At 39.9% G+C, this 18,169-nt stretch overlaps 1 protein-coding gene and 1 long non-coding RNA gene across 3 annotated transcripts in view; one reads left to right on the top strand and one right to left on the bottom strand.

The window, feature by feature from the left end:
• The window catches only part of LOC138952453 (beta-1,4-glucuronyltransferase 1-like), a 142,845-nt gene that overhangs the window by 61,411 nt on the left and 63,265 nt on the right, over window positions 1-18,169 (top strand). The gene's annotated exons all lie outside the window — the stretch shown is intronic.
• Window positions 9,457-15,747, bottom strand: LOC138952455 (uncharacterized). 2 transcript variants are annotated; one of them, XR_011451376.1, is made up of 4 exons: window positions 14,889-15,747; window positions 13,854-14,083; window positions 12,775-12,939; window positions 9,457-11,455 (listed from the first exon to the last, which is right to left on the bottom strand). It is a non-coding gene; the product is annotated as an uncharacterized lncRNA (long non-coding RNA). The 2 variants fall into 2 exon arrangements; XR_011451375.1 differs by lacking the exon at window positions 9,457-11,455 and adding an exon at window positions 11,920-12,191.

Genomic DNA, 18,169 nt, shown 5'->3' on the forward strand with positions numbered 1-18,169 from the left:
TTAAACACCAAATAAAGAAAGAAAGAATTGTTTAGCGATTATCTTGCTGGTTGGAAAAAGAGTTACTTGAACTTTAAATTGAATCACTCAATGGATGAAAACTCATTGGCAGAATTCTGCTGTCATTTTGCTTAGGTAATAATGAGAGATCTTAACCGGAGAAAAGTTCAATTTCACTGTTTTTAAGGCGGTTTACCTGTTGTATTCGCAGAACGGATGTAACATAAAACTAAATGATTCGCTGGCATTTTGTGATTTTAAGGTCAGGTTTACCCATTAAAATTCAAACCATATCACACAGTTTCCACTTGAAGGGAGAATGGGGGAGGGAGGAGGAGGGAAGAGAGGTCCAGGTGCGTCTTTGAATAGAAAATGGTGGTAAAAAACTTTAAAAAAAGTTAATTCCACCGGCATTGCTGAATCCGACACGACTTTGAGACACAAAGTTAGTTTGTTACTTTGGTTTGACATTTAGATCAAACCTCAGGGCCGGACTAGGCTAAGAGGAGGGTGGTGGTGGTTGCCAGTGGTGGTCCAGGGGGATGTTCCCCCTGGCGGGGTCAAGGGGCAGAGCCCCTTAGGGGGCTTCGCCCCCTGAAGCTGATGGGTAGGTCATATTCTGAGATAAGAAAATGGTCGCTCCTTGCATGAAACGGCATTAAATAAACAATAATAAAAAAATGTTTTAAATAAGTGAGGTACATGTTTAGGCTGGGGGGGGGGGGGGTTGCGCAACCCCCATAACCCCCCCGGTAGTCCGGCCCTGAACCTAATATTTATTTGTTCAGCTTCCATTTCTGAAGTCGTCTGCCTCGTTTCCTGCTGTTTCTCACCTGCGCCTGTTTGTCTTCAATGACGCTGGTCAGGTTGGAGTCGGCGCGTTTTCAGACGGAAACGCAAGCACACACACACACACACATACACATACGCACGTACGCCGCACAGAAACACACACACACACACACACACACACACGCACTAGCACACACAAACGCCTCCACCACCCAACCCACCCCACCCCCAAATACCCACCCCCACCCCAATTTCTACAACTTTCCACATTTATCTCAGCTAACGGAAACGACTGACACTAAGTCAGACAGGACAAGACAGATACAGGGAAACTGTACTAAAAGCCAGTGCGCAAGAACAGTTCAAAATTCAACGCGACACCCTCCATGCAATTAGACAAGAAGCCCCTCAAGCTGGCCGAGGTTTCAGTAGGTCACGAACCTTCACAAAGGCGGAGAGAAGCAAAGAAACCCAAGAGTTTCGTTAGTGCAGATTTCATTCATTCAATAGAACTTTTCAGCTGGAAAGACACCAGTGTCGGAGAAGATGGCGAAAAGAATAGGAGGCAAGAGACAGGACTGAATGGAAGCGGGTCTGGTTTTACCTTGTCTGGCATTCTGGAAGGAGATGATTAGGGAATCACCTGAGAAGATTTTTCAGAAGAAAAAGGATGAAAGGGTACGAAGAAGAAAAAAGTGTGGATAAACAGTTATTATTTTACTGCTCCGCCGCCCCCCCCCCCCCCCCTCTCGAAAAAAGCAAAAACGAAGAAAGCCACACAAAGAAGAGAAGAAAAATTATAGTAAAACAGGGACACTTTTCTAAGGTGTCCAAACACAACTTCTTCTTGACAGCATCAAGTAGTTGATCATCCCGCCTTCCAATGTCTTTCTTTCTCTCTTTCTCAGTCTCTCTGTCTCTGTCTCTGTCTCTGTCTCAGTCTCACTGTCTGTCTGTGTCTGTCTCTGTCTCTGTCCGTCTGTCTGTCTGTCTGTCTGTCTCTCTCTCTCTCTCTGTCTCTCTGTCTCTCTGTCTCTCTCTCTCTCTCTCTCTCTCTCTCTCTCTCTCTCTCTCTCTCTCTCTCTGTTATTTTGTTAAACATTTTGTACTAGTGTTAACGGATGTGTAGCTGATCGGAGCAACTTTATTCCCAAATGAAAGGTATAACTATGTCAATGTAATTTTGTAATTTTTGAGTTCTCCTTATGTAATTCCTCAAATGCACATTGTGTTGCATTCCATACAATGTATTTCTGTATTTTATATGATTCAATTTATATTTTTTTTATGTGCGTCTGTCTTTATGTGTTGGAAGAAAAGGCTTTGCCTAAAACCTTTATCCTTTTGTAATAAAGTTCTGAGTCTGAGTCTCTCTCTCTCTCTCTCTCTCTCTCTCTCTCTCTCTCTCTCTCTCTCTCTCTCTCTCTCTCTCTCTCTCTCTCTCTCTCTCTCTCTCTCTCTCTCTGTCATTCCTGTCCCGTCCCACAGCACAAGTAAGTAGTCCCACCGGACCTGAATCCATTCAAGACTTCATCAGTTAGTTCAATCAACACGGTCACAGAGAGAGACAGGACGAGAGCAAGCACAAGCTTGGAATTAATAGTAGAAACTCCAACAACTGATTGGGTCTCTAAAGACTTGACACTGTTGCATCCCAACAGGAGACAGACGATGCCAGCACGTGAAGTAAATTCAAGTGAAGGCGCTCTGCGGGCACCCTGGGGGACCGATAATTAGAGAGGGGCTGCCACCTGGGCAGTGAACAAGGTGATTGCTTCCCACCAAATAGTGTAAACAGCAAGTAACGCTACTTACTATTCAGTGTCAGGACTAACGCTGTGATGCGTGTGTGTATTGTAAGAAAGATTTCTGTTTTGTTTCTTCAAATTCTTGTACGATTTGTTGTTAAACGCCATTTACATGGCGGATATTGAAGTTCACTTCTTTTGATTTTCCGTTTGTTTGTTTTTGGATGGTAAATGGATACGGCCTTTACGGATAAACCCATTCCGCTGAGTGCTATTTGAGAAATGATTTACCTTCAAGAATGATGTGACTATTTTCCATAACAACAGGTTTGCCCAGTTGCTCAGTTTTACGCTGTTGCCGCTCAGTTTGCCTTATTCACTTTTATGTAAGTACAATGATACCTTCTTTCTGCGATCTCCAAATATCTGAGAAAAATTGGGTCTTTAAACAGAAGTCGTTAAAATGGACGAACGTTTACAGGGGCTTTGTAGAGAAAGTCTGAAAAAGCGAGGTCCTGAAGGGGGAGGAGGGGGGGGGGGGGGGGGAAGGGAGGCGGCGTTGTCTCCAAATCGGAGATCTAAACAGGGAGGTTCCAATGTAATGAAGATTTTTTTTTTTTGAGCAGTGAATGTGAAAGTCGTCCCTCAACTAAATTAAAGGATGTCCTTAATTGAGCCCGAAGTCGACTTCGCGAAGACTTTGTGAAGTCTTTTTGCCAAAAAAAATCAGGACCAAAGCTTCGTGTAGCCAACCTCGTGAAGTAGATTTCGCCCAATACATTGGAGCTAAAGGGGGAAACCTAGTGTTCGGCCATCTAGTGCTGAGTACTTGTTGCTGACTCTTTATTTGGTGTTTAACGTCGTTTTCAACCACGAAGGTTATATCGCGACGAGGGAAAGGGGGGAGATGGGATAGGGGAAAGGGGGGAGATGGGATAGAGCCACTTGTTAAGTGTTTCTTGTTCACAAAAGCACTAATCAAAAAATTGCTCCAGGGGCTTGCAACGTAGTACAATATATGACCTTACTGGGAGAATGCAAGTTTCCAGTACAAAGGACTAAACATTTCTTACATACTGCTTGACTAAAATCTGTACAAACATTGACTATATTCTATACAAGAACCACTCAACAAGGGTAAAAGGAGAAACAGAATCCGTTAGTCGCCTCTTACGACATGCGGGGGGCAGAGAAATAAGGATGTGGAAAAGAAGACTTTTGGTAAGTGAAATAAAGGTGATGGATCCAGTCAGGTAGAAATAAGACAACAAGAAAAGAATTGGAAAACTGCAGGGAATAGTAGGGAGAGTTATATAGGTGAAAGGACAGGTAAGGCAGAAATAAGACAAAAGAAGAGAAGTAAAGGGGTGGGGTGGCTCTGTGGAAACACTCCCGCCGCGTGAAGGCGACCCCATGGGTTGCTGACTCCCCACAGTGAGTGAGTGAACAAGTGGCGCCTGGTCGCCGTCTGTCCTCATCACTTCCCCCCCTCATCAACCGCCTGCCAGTCCTCTGAGGGTTGTTTCAAATGAGGCCACCCTCATCACTTTGCCGCTCTCGTCCAATCACAGTCCTCGGAGATTTGGTTGAAATGAAACTGCTCAACGGTAATGTCAGCGCGAAGATAAATCTTTTTCTTGGGGACGGTGGTGTTGTTGTTATAAGGGAGTTGGTGGTAACGTTTCCCTTCTGCCTTGTCAAATATTAGTTGAATTTATTTTGCTTTACGGCTGCGAAAGGAGTTTGAAAAGACTTGTTTTCCGCTTTTGTGAAGGTCTGTGACCGGATAATGTGAAATTTGAGTTGTTTTGCTTCCTGAAAAGCTGGAATTACGGAAACCGTTCAGCAGGGGCGTGAGATTCTTTTCACCCGTGTATTAGATCGTTTTATGTGCCCAACTAGCTATGTTTACTAGAGAAGCAAAGTAAATCAACACTATCAATAATATAAGTATTTTAGTCTTTTATAACCGGCCGTGGACTTTATTTTCAAGAGTCACTTGTAAACAGATCTGCACGTTATAGTTTAAAGATAGTTCAGTACTAAATACTAACTCTCCGCTGTGGACAGAACATTGAGTCGAGGCAATGCGTGCAACGGTACGGCATCCCCTGAAAATCTCCTGTTTGGGAAGTCACATTGTGAACATGCTGCAGTTTACAATGACAACCCCGCAAAAACAGACCAGAAGATTTTTCCCTGGTATGATACACTAGCATAAACAGATGTTTATCGCGTCTGTAGAAGTGAACTTGCTAATTGGTGTCAAGCTGATTAGACGAGAAAGTTGTGCCGAAGTCTCGTAAAATCTCGCACGCTAAAAATGCTTCTGTTGGACTCTCGCCTCGCGTTTTCCCGAACCGTATCGTTTATGTAACATGGCTTTAAGGTTGCATAATGTATGCATGATTATGCACTGGGTGGAGAGTTGCTACCTTTATTCGATTCATCTTTCTTTCAATAATGTTTTCGTTGCACCACCTCAGTCCCTCCCAGTATAGCCTACATCCATCTCTTTCTCTCTGTCTCTGTCTCTTTCTTGTTCTCTCTCTCTCTCTTTCTCTTTGTCTGTGTCTCTCTGTCTGTCTCTCTCTTAAACACACACACACGCGGCACACACACACACACACACACACACACACACACACACACACACACACACACACACACACACACACACACACACACACACACACACACACACACACACGTTCCTCGCATGGATCAAAATATATTCTATGTGGTAAAGGCCAGGCTTGTGTCGGCAATGCGATGCGTAATGGATATGTCACTTTACGTTTTGAAACTTATTCCTCGTTTACTTTTTTCTCTTGCCCTTATCTCTCCAAGTTTATCACTCTCTTCGCTCATCATAGTCTCGTCTTTGAAGAAAACAAAGCCGTGTTGACTTTACAAAAAACTTACATAATGGAAACAATCCGTTTATGTTATTTCCGAGGAAAGCAGCACAACTATCTTGTTTTTCTCGTCCTTGCTGATAGTCAAAAACGAAAATTGGCAGGCTGTCATGTGAGAAAAGGTAAATGATGCTTTCAAATGCTTTCTCCAGAAAATAGCGCATTATCAGATAACGTGGGAAGAGGAGGGAACCGATGAATCACTGTCTGCAAAGAATACCACAGGGACATGACTAAAACAACATCTCAAGTTTGCGCTGCTGTTGGCGTGGAAGACTCTTATTGTTTTCAGGCAAAATAATCCCACTTCTTGATACCGGAACTGCACCGATAAATCAATGGTGCGAAGTGCTACTACCACGCCTGATGTGCACGAGTAAGTGCTCAACTGGGTGGGAACCAACCGCTGAGGCGGATTGGTTGAAATGAGATTATTTTGTTTTGATTTCGACCAATCATTTAGCGGCTGGCCCCCACACAGTTGGGTACTTTCTCGTGCACGTAAACCCAGTCGTCCACAAATGCGGAAAGAAAAAGGGTGTTGTTCATGAGCGTATGTAAAGTGTCTCAGACTCTCTCCCTGGGGCTAAGATTATATATATTACAGCAGTGGCGAGAGGAGAGATTTGCCTGTTCGGTAGCTGCATGTGTAATTAGTCTCCAGCGCAGAGCAGGAGCTTGCTAAGGGGTGAACATGTTCATAACGATGACGAACGCTTTCTTATCCTGCCTTGGTGAATCGTGTGTGTGGTTTTTGAGTCACTTGAGAAAAAGTGACTCTATGTAATCGGTCAGTGTTAGTCTGTCCGGCCGGCCGTCCGGCCGGCCGTCCGTAGACACCACCTTAACGTTGGACTTTTCTCGGAAACTATCAAAGCGATCGGGCTCATATTTTGTTTAGTCGTGACCTCCAATGACCTCTACACTTTAACGATGGTTTCGTTGACCTTTGACCTTTTTCAAGGTCACAGGTCAGCGTCAAAGAAAAAATTAGACATTTTATATCTTTGACAAAGTTCATCGGATGTGATTGAAACTTTGTAGGATTATTCTTTACATCAAAGTATTTACATCTGTAGCCTTTTACGAACGTTATCAGAAAAACAAGGGAGATAACTAGCCTTTTCTGTTCGGCAACACACAACTTAACGTTGGGCTTTTCTCGGAAACTATAAAAGTGACCGGGCTCAAATTTTATGTGAACGTGACTCATTGTGTTGTGAATAGCAATTTCTTCCTGTCCATCTGATGCCTCATATAATATTCAGAACTGCGAAAGTGACTCGATCGAGCGTTTGCTCTTCTTGTTTTCAAAGCAACCGTTTGGTGCTATCTATAAACTACAGTGAACATCCACAAAATGATTACCAAAAAAGAAAATAATATACAGTTAATGTGCACAAATAACAACATTAATTTGCACCATCATTATAATGTGGCAAATATATCAGAGAAGCTTAATTCGTCTTGCTTGAACGTAATAAAAACGTCAACGACTCCAGAGACAAGGATCAATCTATTGACATAACTGCTATCCATGCCTCGAGACCTTAGGCAAAGATGAAATGAACTGTACAGAGGACTTGCTCTCTCTCTCTCTCTCTCTCTCTCTCTCTCTCTCTCTCTCTCTCTCTCTCTCTCTCTCTCCACCCTCCCTTCAACTTCCTGTCAGATTCTCCTGATTTCAGGAATCGCTTGACAACCACGGCTAATCCCGAGCAGTGAAACAGAAACTTTGATACAGTGACGCAAATAATTGGTGCCGCGAATCGCCACCGTAATGACCTGAAAGTGATTGTATCTTTCCGCTCGATTTATGAGGCAACCAGATTGCTTCGGTCATTATTTTCCTCACCGTCATTACCGCGTCGACGTTGAGGGTTGCCCGGATGTGATTAGAACGGAGACACGGTAGACAGGAAACGTAAAAGGGGTGTAAACAGCGTCCAATTTCACTGGGTCTTTCAAAACACATGTTTTAAAGAAGCTTGACCTGCATGGGTAGTCTATGAATCACCACAGTGTCCTATCGCAGAATTGTACGAGGCTTGTACATTTACAGTGTCGCAGAGTAAGTTTTCCAATCAGTCACCACGTTCTTAATTAATGATTGTAAACTTGATTTTGTGAAGTTTTACGGTATGGAGCGCTGGTACTGGTTTGTCTATAAAAAGTAAAAGCTGTTTCCCAGCCAGCAAAATTTTGCGCAGCGAATGCGTGTCGCAGTCGCCAAACTCTGCGTAACAACTGCACTGGACGCATGCGTAACGCGCGCGATTTTGCAAAGCGAAATACATGCGTGACACACTCGTTTTCCCTCAGATTACGCAGACCATACGCACCTCCAGCGCACGCTTATTTGACACCAAGACAAATTCGCACTCTCCACGCAGACGTCACGATTGCTTTACGCATTTAACGCGCTCTTGACGCAGATGTCCTGATCATCTTACGCATTCTCCACGCAGATGTCACGAATTATTGACGCATTCTCAGGCATTACGCGCTTTTTACGCTCTCTTCACGCAGATGTCACAATTGCTGTACGCATTCTCACGCATTTGACGCACTCTCCACGCAGATGTCACAATTGCTTTACGCATTCTCACGCATTTGACGCACTCTCCACGCAGATGTCACGATTGACCTACACAATTTTACGCAGACCACACAACCGCTTTACGCACTCACAAACAAATAATGGGCAGTGCACAACATTGTATTGATCCAGAAAGACAAAGGTCAAGCGTGCAGGTTCGATAACAGAGATGATCATAATTATGTACAAGTTCTAAAACAAAAATGCAGTCAAATAAATTGATTAAAACAAAGGAGAGATTTGAATCTCGCTTATTGCCATTGTGACTTCCAGGTTTTAATTTCACTGCATTTTGACATACCAGCAGCACGGAAACAAAAATGATCAAAATACTATTCAAAGCAGAATTCAAATTGGCAGAACAAAGAATAAATAGAACAAAACCCTGATAGTCATCATCGATACGCCGTAGTACATGCAGTGAAGAATCCAGTATAACTTATAAGAGAGAATTTTGATGTACACTCGTCACTATATCACATTGATGTAAACAAATAAATAAATAATTGGCACAGCCTAGGCATAGGCAGCAGTGAGTTGTATCAACATGTTTGAATACAGAACAGCAACAAAAAGAGAAAACAAGAAGGGCAAAGCCCATACGACTCACATGCTTGACCTAAACCTAGCAATGACATCATACACTAAGAACTGCTTTACACATTTTTCCTACCAAAATACATGTGACCTTGACCCAAGGTCAAGGTCATCCAAGGTCATGCAACACAAAGCTGTTAATTCAAGACATAGGAAGTACAATGGTGCTTATTGGCTCTTTCTACCATGAGATATGGTCACTTTTAGTGGTTCACTACCTTATTTTGGTCACATTTCATAAGGGTCAAAGTGACCTTGACCTTGATCATATGTGACCAAATGTGTCTCATGATGAAAGCATAACATGTGCCCCACATAATTTTTAAGTTTGAAACAGTTATCTTCCATAGTTCAGGGTCAAGGTCACTTCAAAATATGTATACAATCCAACTTTGAAGAGCTCTTGTGACCTTGACCTTGAAGCAAGGTAAACCAAACTGGTATCAAAAGATGGGGCTTACTTTGCCCTATATATCATATATAGGTGAGGTATTCAATCTCAAAAACTTCAGAGAAAATGGGAAAAATGTGAAAAATAGCTGGTTTTTAGACAACATTTATGGCCCCTGCGACCTTGACCTTGAAGCAAGGTCAAGATGCTATGTATGTTTTTTGGGGCCTTGTCATCATACACCATCTTGCCAAATTTGGTACTGATAGACTGAATAGTGTCCAAGAAATATCCAACGTTAAAGTTTTCCGGACGGCCGGCCGGACGGACGGACGGACGGACGGACGACTCGGGTGAGTACATAGACTCACTTTTGCTTCGCATGTGAGTCAAAAAGTTCTACAAGCCAGCTAATAGTTGAACTTCAGATTACTAATGATATCACAAACAAACACTTAGTTAATGCCCATTCTCCAGGGATCGAAATCCAGTCAATGTACACCAAACTAGGATAACACATACATTTAGAATCTATCACGACTGCATAAAACATTGGTATGCAATTCACAAAGCAAGGAACTTGAAACATGAACATTGACATTAAACATAGTTACATATGTGTTCCACACACATTTCGGACAAGGCAGCTGAACGAAATTCAGATGTGGATGGAGCACAAAATAATTAGATGGGGCGGCGTGAAAGCATACTGGGACAAGGAACAAGCAAGAGAAAGAGGATAAGAAGATAAAAGGAAGAACAAACCGAAGAATAAGAAAGAAAAAAAACAAAATAAGAGAAGGAGAGACCAAAAAAAAAAAGGAAAAAAAACAAAAAAAAGGAAAAAAAAGGGAGACAATCATATGAATGTGTACCATTTAAATAAAAGAAATTAAAAAAATTACTTTTAAAAAGGAGACATTTCAGGTTTTGATTTGAAGTGTGTTAACATATTCACATATACCAGTAACTTTGCATGGAAAAAAAAAGTTCACAATGATTTGAAGCAAATTCAAATGCCAGAGAAAAAACAGAACAAAACCCTGATGTCATCATTGATAATCAGTGGTACGTTCAGTGAAGAAAAAACAATTGACACAACCTAGACATGGGCAGCAGTGAGTTATCAAGTTTCACTACACAAAAGTAACAACTACAATAATGAAACAAAAGGTAAAATGCCAGCTAATAGTCAAAATTCAGAACAATGATATCAAAAAGAAACACTTATTCAATGCCCCTTCTCCACTGATATGTATAAGCACACCAACATGACATAAACTCATAAATTTAAAAAAAAACATGACATAAAACTCATAAATTAAAAAAAACTTATCAGACTGCGTAAAACATAGGTTTGCCATCTCAAAATGGATGTAAAACACGCAGCTTACTCACAAAATGATAGACAAGTCTCCAGCGGCCAGCTGCTCAGCAAACAAAATAAGGTGGCGAGGATCAATATAATTGAAATGTATTTTTTTTGCTGTTTCGGAGAGAACTTTGCTTCATTTACCTTACACTGCCTGCATTCAAGGGCTAAATTTTTATCAGGTGCACCAAGACTTACATCTATAGAAATCCAATCATAACGGTTTTAACAGCAAAAAAAAAAAAGTATATTTCTAGTCTTGCTTCTAAATTCTCAACTCAACTCCAAAAAATAATAAAGAACAACAAAAACCCGCATCATGCATTGTCTCCTTCAAGCTGCCTAGGTTGTTTGCGTTCGACTCCCATAAATGACAAGGAATTGTTAAAACCTTTTCTTTCTATTTGTTCACTTTTTGTTTTCTTCTTTTCTGAACTCTTTATACTTGTATTTTATTCATTTTAATTTAGCCTGAAGGTTTGAGTCGTGTATTAAAAATCGAATATAGTGTGTAAGTGCCCTTGAACAGCTTTTCCAGAATCATGTATTCTATATTTTTAGTATGGGATACCCACAAGAAAAGTTCAAATGCATCCATGCGTCTCCACTGATAGTAATGGTAGTTGAGCACTTCCAGTTTAGTCTTCTGTCGTTCTGACACAACCTAAAAGGGTACATCATGTCTGAACATCATCTGTAGAAGAGTGTGAAGTTTAAAGCTTAGCTTAAATAATGTCCAACAAAACCCCAGACTCTTCTGTACATTACCCATCAGCCACACAGACCTGAACTGTGAAATACAATTACTCACTAGCAATTTCTCAGGCGAGTCAAATCTTACATTCATCAAATTTTTGCAACTAGCATTGTAAATAAGCCTACAGAGATTACAAAGTTCAATTACTGCAAACCAAATCATGAAGGCTCTTCCATGGCCTGTTGTCTCTTTCTTTTATCACAGGCTTCCAAAAACCAGTCTTGAACGGCCGTCTTCAAGGTCTTGACCTGTTGCACCCGTACAGCTTCACGGAACAGCCTCTGCATGACAAAACAAAAAATAACATGAACTTAGATCATCAAACAACTATCACTGATTTGAGAAAAGTCTCAAGTTTATTTCCTGACGCCTGTAAACTTGCTAAAAATCATACAGACACACAAACTTGCATACACACCATACGCTTTTACAACACACCAACTATACTTGAGTGAGGAAATTACAACACATTGTAATCCTTGTAGAAGAGAAGTAAAAAAAAATACCTACCCTAATATTTGTTTTAACCCTTTCGCTGCCAATCAAAACTTGGGTATGTGCATTCCTGACTGCCAGGGAATATTGGAGTTTGGGGTGTAATAATTCACACAAAAATCTAGCTTCAAACTGGCAGTAGGTAGGTAAGTAAAACCCATGTTGTTTTTAAAGGAAATTGAACCAAGAATCTGTTTTTAGTGTCTAATCATGGAAATGATAATTAGTTTGGCTTATAATGATGTTTAAATATGAACTTTTGAAAAATCAGCCCGGCGCATCTTCCGGTGCCTGTGGATCAAACACAGGTGGCTGTTTTGCTCGCTCCAAGAAAGGATTATAATCACTGTCATCTACCTGTTTCCAACGAATTGTCCGAAAGAAGATCTCCCCCTTCCCCTGTCAGTATCCATAATCATTTGCACCGCCTGTAGCGTCAGTCCGGCTTTGTTTTTCCCTACTAGGGCCCGGTCGACAGTCACCGTTAGCCATTTTGACGAGTCGAGATTTCTCTCCCATACCCTGTCGACAAGGCCGAAAATAGCCTTCAAACGCAAAACCGCGTCACCATTTATGTTTATTCATGAGAATGAGGTATCCTACCAAGCCATTGGCTGCTATTTGTGTGTCAGCAGTGACGTAGCATTTCTGGAAAATCCCGGAACGAAGAAGACGGGTTTACCCGTCCTAAGGCGCTGCGGCTGCACAAGCGCATGACTGGTATACCCGTCATAAGGCAGTCAAGTGGTTAAAGTTACCTTTACTATGACTTTTTCTTTGGGGGCCTTCGGAAATTCATAATACATGTACTGTGACGTGCAGACGCATATGTGACGACATCATACCGTTTGCTAACATCCTTATTTCGTATGTAGTCGAAAATCCATGACACTGACAAATGAGCTCAGGAACTTGGCTTCTAGCAATTTAATGTTAAGCGTAAAAGCTTTGACAACTATCATTCACATGTGAAACATGGCAAATTTAAAATTGATTCCAAAGAACAAAATTTGAGACAGAAATAACTTGTTGTTTTGTAGACATGGATTTTATCTTCTTCCTAAAAGGACCAGGATGATTTTACAAATTATGAAAAACAACTCACTGTCGATGGCTTTTAGTCGCAGCGTACACCATGGTCTCTTTCCCTGCCCTCCCCCAGAGCCCCCTGTCAGCAACCGTGTAGCCTATGGAACACCTTCGTCATCACAGCATCAGTAGTCGTCTTTAGTTCATGTCCACCAACCACACCGAGCTCATGGTCATGGATCTGAAACAAACAAAACAAGCCAACTGAATTCCAAAAATCAAATATTCAGACAGCTCTTCTTCACATACAAACAATTCAATCTGGAAGCATCATACTGTCACCTGGAACAAAAAATCAATAATCACACTTGCTTTAAAAAAAAAAGTTTTCAGAAGAGCAAATGGTGATTGAGTGTAGCATTGTCATAAAATGTAATCACACACCTCAGGTGACCTGCATCAATCATTCAATACTATCTCACAAATCTTCATTTGGAAAGCACAAACATAGTTAGAAGAGAGCGTCAACCGTGATACTATTCAGTGTGGACAATTTTTTTCTGACCCATAATCCGATGCCTACACAAAGTGAGAATCAGAACTCACAAGAAGGCACTGTTGCATGTTTGTGATTATTTGCTTGAGTGTAGCACTTGCAATTTTGAACTTGAGGAAACAGCGTAGCAATTTCTGTTACATCCCTGAAAACCTAGCAGATGGCAGCTCTGGCCACAGAGCAATATTTGCATTATTTCTCACAGATGCAATGATCACAGAAAACAAAGTGGTGCATGCATTTTCCGCACCCCACATGAGAAAAAGAGGCCCATCATTGTGCGTACCCATAAGCATAGTTTTATCATCAAAATGTGTTGGTTAAATTCACAAATGTGACCAATACGCATAAACCTTGCATGAATTCCCAGGATAATGGGAAACTGGTCATGACTGAGAACTGATGAACAGTTAAGATACACCCGTGAACCGTGATGACATCTGGCATCCTCCAAAAAGCACACACTCAAGGTAACATTTAAAGCCTAAAGAGCGTCCAACAATAACATGTCACTCTCACAAGATCTTGCTACAGTTATCTGGGGAAAATAGCACAGGCATGACTGGTCTGCTTCAACAATAGCATTCAAAGCCACCTACCAGTGATCACTCCTTCGACAGATCCATCATGTGCCTTCAACATCTTCCACACTCAACAGTAAAAAGATGACTCCATCGAACAGTAGCACAGGCTCTGGCTCCACCATGATTCTTTGGCGACCAATTACTAAATTAGTCGCATCAGGTCCATCTGCTCCTGTAGAACCTTCTCCAGCAGCAAGAACTGATGTTTATCTTGCCGCTCTGCTCTGCTCGTAGTCTTGTGTCCGCTGAATGGAAGAAAAGAAGAACAAAAAGTCATTTACATGAAGCAATACATATTTTAGACAATCTGTCGGCCTGAAAAGAAACCATCAGCACTAAAAAACAATCTGAGCAAATGTTCAAAGTAAACGTGACATCTCTATATTTTTGAATTCAGGAGAAGATGAGGAATATATACATTGCAATCAATTTTTAAAGGGGCATACAGAGTGGCATTTGATGGGGTAAAAAGATGTAGGGACTCAGCAGTTGGAGATGAAAATTTTTGTGTGTATTTACTTCAAGCAGATTTTTTTTTTTTTTTTTTTAGACAGAAGAACAAACACACACTAAAAATCCTTGTTTAAAGTTGAACTGACCTTAACTTTTCCTCCAAACACTAGAACTTTTTGTATTCATTCAAAAATATTCATCAAATTCAAAAAGGTTAAATTTTAAATTCAATTTTGCAGACTTTGGATGAAAAGTTACTCTTCTCTGGCATCCCGCGGACACAGTTCACACTTTCTCATCAATGAGATGCCTGTGTTAATTAAAAACAAACATCAATAAAACTATTAAAATAAAATAAAAATTTAAATATAAAAATAAAATCGACCAACCGCCCCCACCCGATTTTTTTCCCCTTTGCTGGAAACAATACATTTGTTTCACTAAAACAGTAAAAGAGATCAGCTGAATTTGTTTGACACATCTGGTTATAACTAAAAGAATAAAACACAAAATAAGCCAAAGTCACAGAACAAAAAGACGCTGTCAGTGTCACTATCAATGACTCTGAATGAGACACTCATTGCTATCGAGCCATACCTGTTCATCTTCACCTTGCCGGGACGGAACGACAGTCTGCGTTACTGGCATCGGTGGCGGTGTTAAGGTCACTGTCCATCTCAGCTTTCTTCACCTTCAGTTCAAACAAGCAGTGAGCACCGTCATACTCAAGTCAAAGCTTTCTGAAAAAATAAATACTTGGAAGTTAAATAGGATCACATTGATTCCCAAACCTAACAGTAACAGTAACACGCAAACATCAAAACTGGAATATTAATTATTAAATATAAGCATCTCAATTTCACTAAATTAGTATATTTATTTTCTCTGTGATGTATTTTTTATTTTTATTTCAAAAAAATCTGTTTTTCAACTTTATCACTGCACACGCTGACACAGCCTCTGCCTGCCTCTCTAGTCTATGCATGCCTCGGGAACAAGGGTAATTTTTCTCTTTTCCGAGACTCAGACACAGAATATTCCACTATGACTATGAGTCTATGTCAGTATGCGGAACTGAAAGTTGAACATCTGTGGAAAAATAAAAAGATACAAATAAAAAAAAACCAGATATATGAAGAGCCTATTAGTATTACTACTAAAGCTCCTGACAACTGCTGCCGCAATGACTCGACCAGATTAGGAACCAACCAAAGTTCACCAAGAAACAGACAATGAGACATAAAATGATAAACGAAAATTCAGTTTTTATGGTGCCGTGAGCGACCCGCGAATCGGGATTCGGATGGTATTTTCACTCTTCCACAACTCCTTAAAAACAAACCACTGCATCAATCAACTTTATGTTTTTGGAAAAGTTAGTTCATTCATCCATCTTTCAGACAAAACAAACATGAATGAATAGAACAGTGTTCTTCTAGGCGAAAAAAAAATCGAAAGTGTGAGAAATTCTCTCTGCCATCAAACTCGGAAGCCGAAGCCGCGAGCTATCAAAAATTCAAATTCCCAAATCTTTCCTTCAGTTGATCAACTTACCTATTCTTGAAAGAAGTCAATCTTCATTTCAGAGAGAAGGATAAGATTACCTTGCATCCAATAAGCAAGTCAAAAATACAAGTCAATATGAAGAAAAAGCAAAAAACGCCGATACAATGTGGATTTGACAGACTTCTTGCCAACAGGAAGTTGGAGATTGTCTGAGTGAAGTAGGTCTGACAGACAAGGGAAATAACTTCAATAAATTGCTCTTTTCAGTCAAGGTAACTGTCTCCCCTGAAATTGAACTTTCATAGAGATTTTCTTCCAAAGCAAAATAAAATAAAATGAAAATATGCTGAGAACAAATTTTATGTAACCATTAACATCAGCCTTTATTTTGAGTAGATAATTAGTTTCAAAGTTACTTTAGTTTACATTTTTTTGTTTAATCTGAATTTTTTAAATGTTTTTATCGTTTTGTTATGGGTGTTAAATTCATATAGATTTCAGTTATCTTTTCTGTTCATATAATATTTTTATTATGCTTTGCCTAGATTTTTCCACGACATTATTTTGTGGAAAGCTGATTCCTACAACAATACCAAATCCCCATTACAATAATTATATTACATGCTAAAACAATTATAATGATAATACAAATTAAAATAATCATATTTATTTTAAGATAAAAATAATCAGGATAACAATTAAGCAAATAAATGTTAGTAATAACAAAATGATTAAATAAAAATTAAATGGGAAAACCATTACATAAAATAAAAATATTTTTATTAAACTTTTAAATGCATTTTTTTTTTAACCGAAACTGTCTTAAGATAAACTGAAAAATAACGGATTGAAAGTTTTTATGCAATTTTTTTTCTAAAAAAGAAAAAAAGAAGTTTTTGAAGAAGAATAACTATTCATAACCAAAATTTAAAAGTAAATATTTTTTAATAACATAAAATATAATAAATTATTTCATGAAGTAAATGCATAAACCCACGGTATAAAATTAGGAAAAACAAAAATTGCAATCACCTTTTCATTGAATCCATGCGTGCTAAACACTGCGTGGTGAAGTCGTTTCGAATGCGACAATCTGCGTAAAAGTTGGCGAAAAGTAACGCGCGCGAAGCGAAGGTGTCACGAGGCCGTACGCATCCCCGCATGAAAAACGCAGAAATAACGCATGCGTCACGCAGAATCATGCTGGCTGGGTTGTGTAACTATGAGGAAATATCGAATACTTACTCGATTTCAGCAATGTTCTATTTGATAATCAATTTGTAAAATACTTGATTAAGATTTGTGAATCAAAAACAAGTTTTGAGCTTATAGAGGTGAGCATGAAAATTTACTTCTTAAACATTAAGTCCAATCGATCTCGTAAACTTTTGTTCACTCGTCACGATTTTGCTTTAAGTCCTAGTTACAGAGTATGGCCAGAAAACACTTTGGTAGCATCAGTGGAGATAGACTCCAGAGAGGAGCAAACGCACTGACTGAACTTGATGCTTTGGTACGTAGAGCTTGAGCCTGAAATAACACTACATAATTATCCTCACTAATATTAGTGAACACTCTAATGATATTTACTTTGTGAGGTTTAGCGTGTGTGTGCAAGAAGACTATGTATTGTCGTGGCTGTAACAGAACACGCTAATGATACAGTCTTGCTTGAGGGCTTGCGAAGTCATTTTCCTTAAAAAAAACAAAAAAGTCAGATCTCATTCTCCGTGTGTTTTGGTACATTAGGTTCTGTCAGTAGACATTAGGGCAACCACTAGAACTGAAAAATTGGATAATGATGAAGGACCGTTGTTTTCCCCCGAGACTAATATAATTATACTGACATCTTGTTGCTTTTCAACTGTGAAATTTGTTCCACGTCGTTTGGCTGTCATTTCAGCATAATGACTACGCCGGAGGTGAATAGAACTCTCTTTACGTTTTAAGTGTTAGGTGGAAGTCCTATTATTGCAATTTTGTTGAACATTCAGAATGTTCTTAGTTATCAGTGACTTGTTGATACAATTGGCCAGTATATTTAAATAGTAACAAATAAACGTACTCGTTATATGCCAGATATTGAGTATCTGTACATATATATATATCACCGATTGACAGTAGAGCGGATCATAGAGGCACGCGAGTGTACTTAATTGAGATACTGGAGAGGGTTTTTCCCCAATGAAGTCCGTTCAAAACTGTGGTTGTCTAATGTGAACGGGTCGTTCTAAGACTTTGGCAGCGTACAGCAGAGTAACAACATGGACGACGACCGTACACTTTTAAGGCCATAATGTCTTTCATCAAACGCATGTAACAATTTTGTGTGTGTGCGTGGGAAAAGACAAAATGCATCATGTAAATCAACA

The sequence above is a fragment of the Littorina saxatilis genome, linkage group LG17 (assembly GCF_037325665.1).
Source record: "Littorina saxatilis isolate snail1 linkage group LG17, US_GU_Lsax_2.0, whole genome shotgun sequence".
Classification (NCBI taxonomy): domain Eukaryota; kingdom Metazoa; phylum Mollusca; class Gastropoda; order Littorinimorpha; family Littorinidae; genus Littorina; species Littorina saxatilis.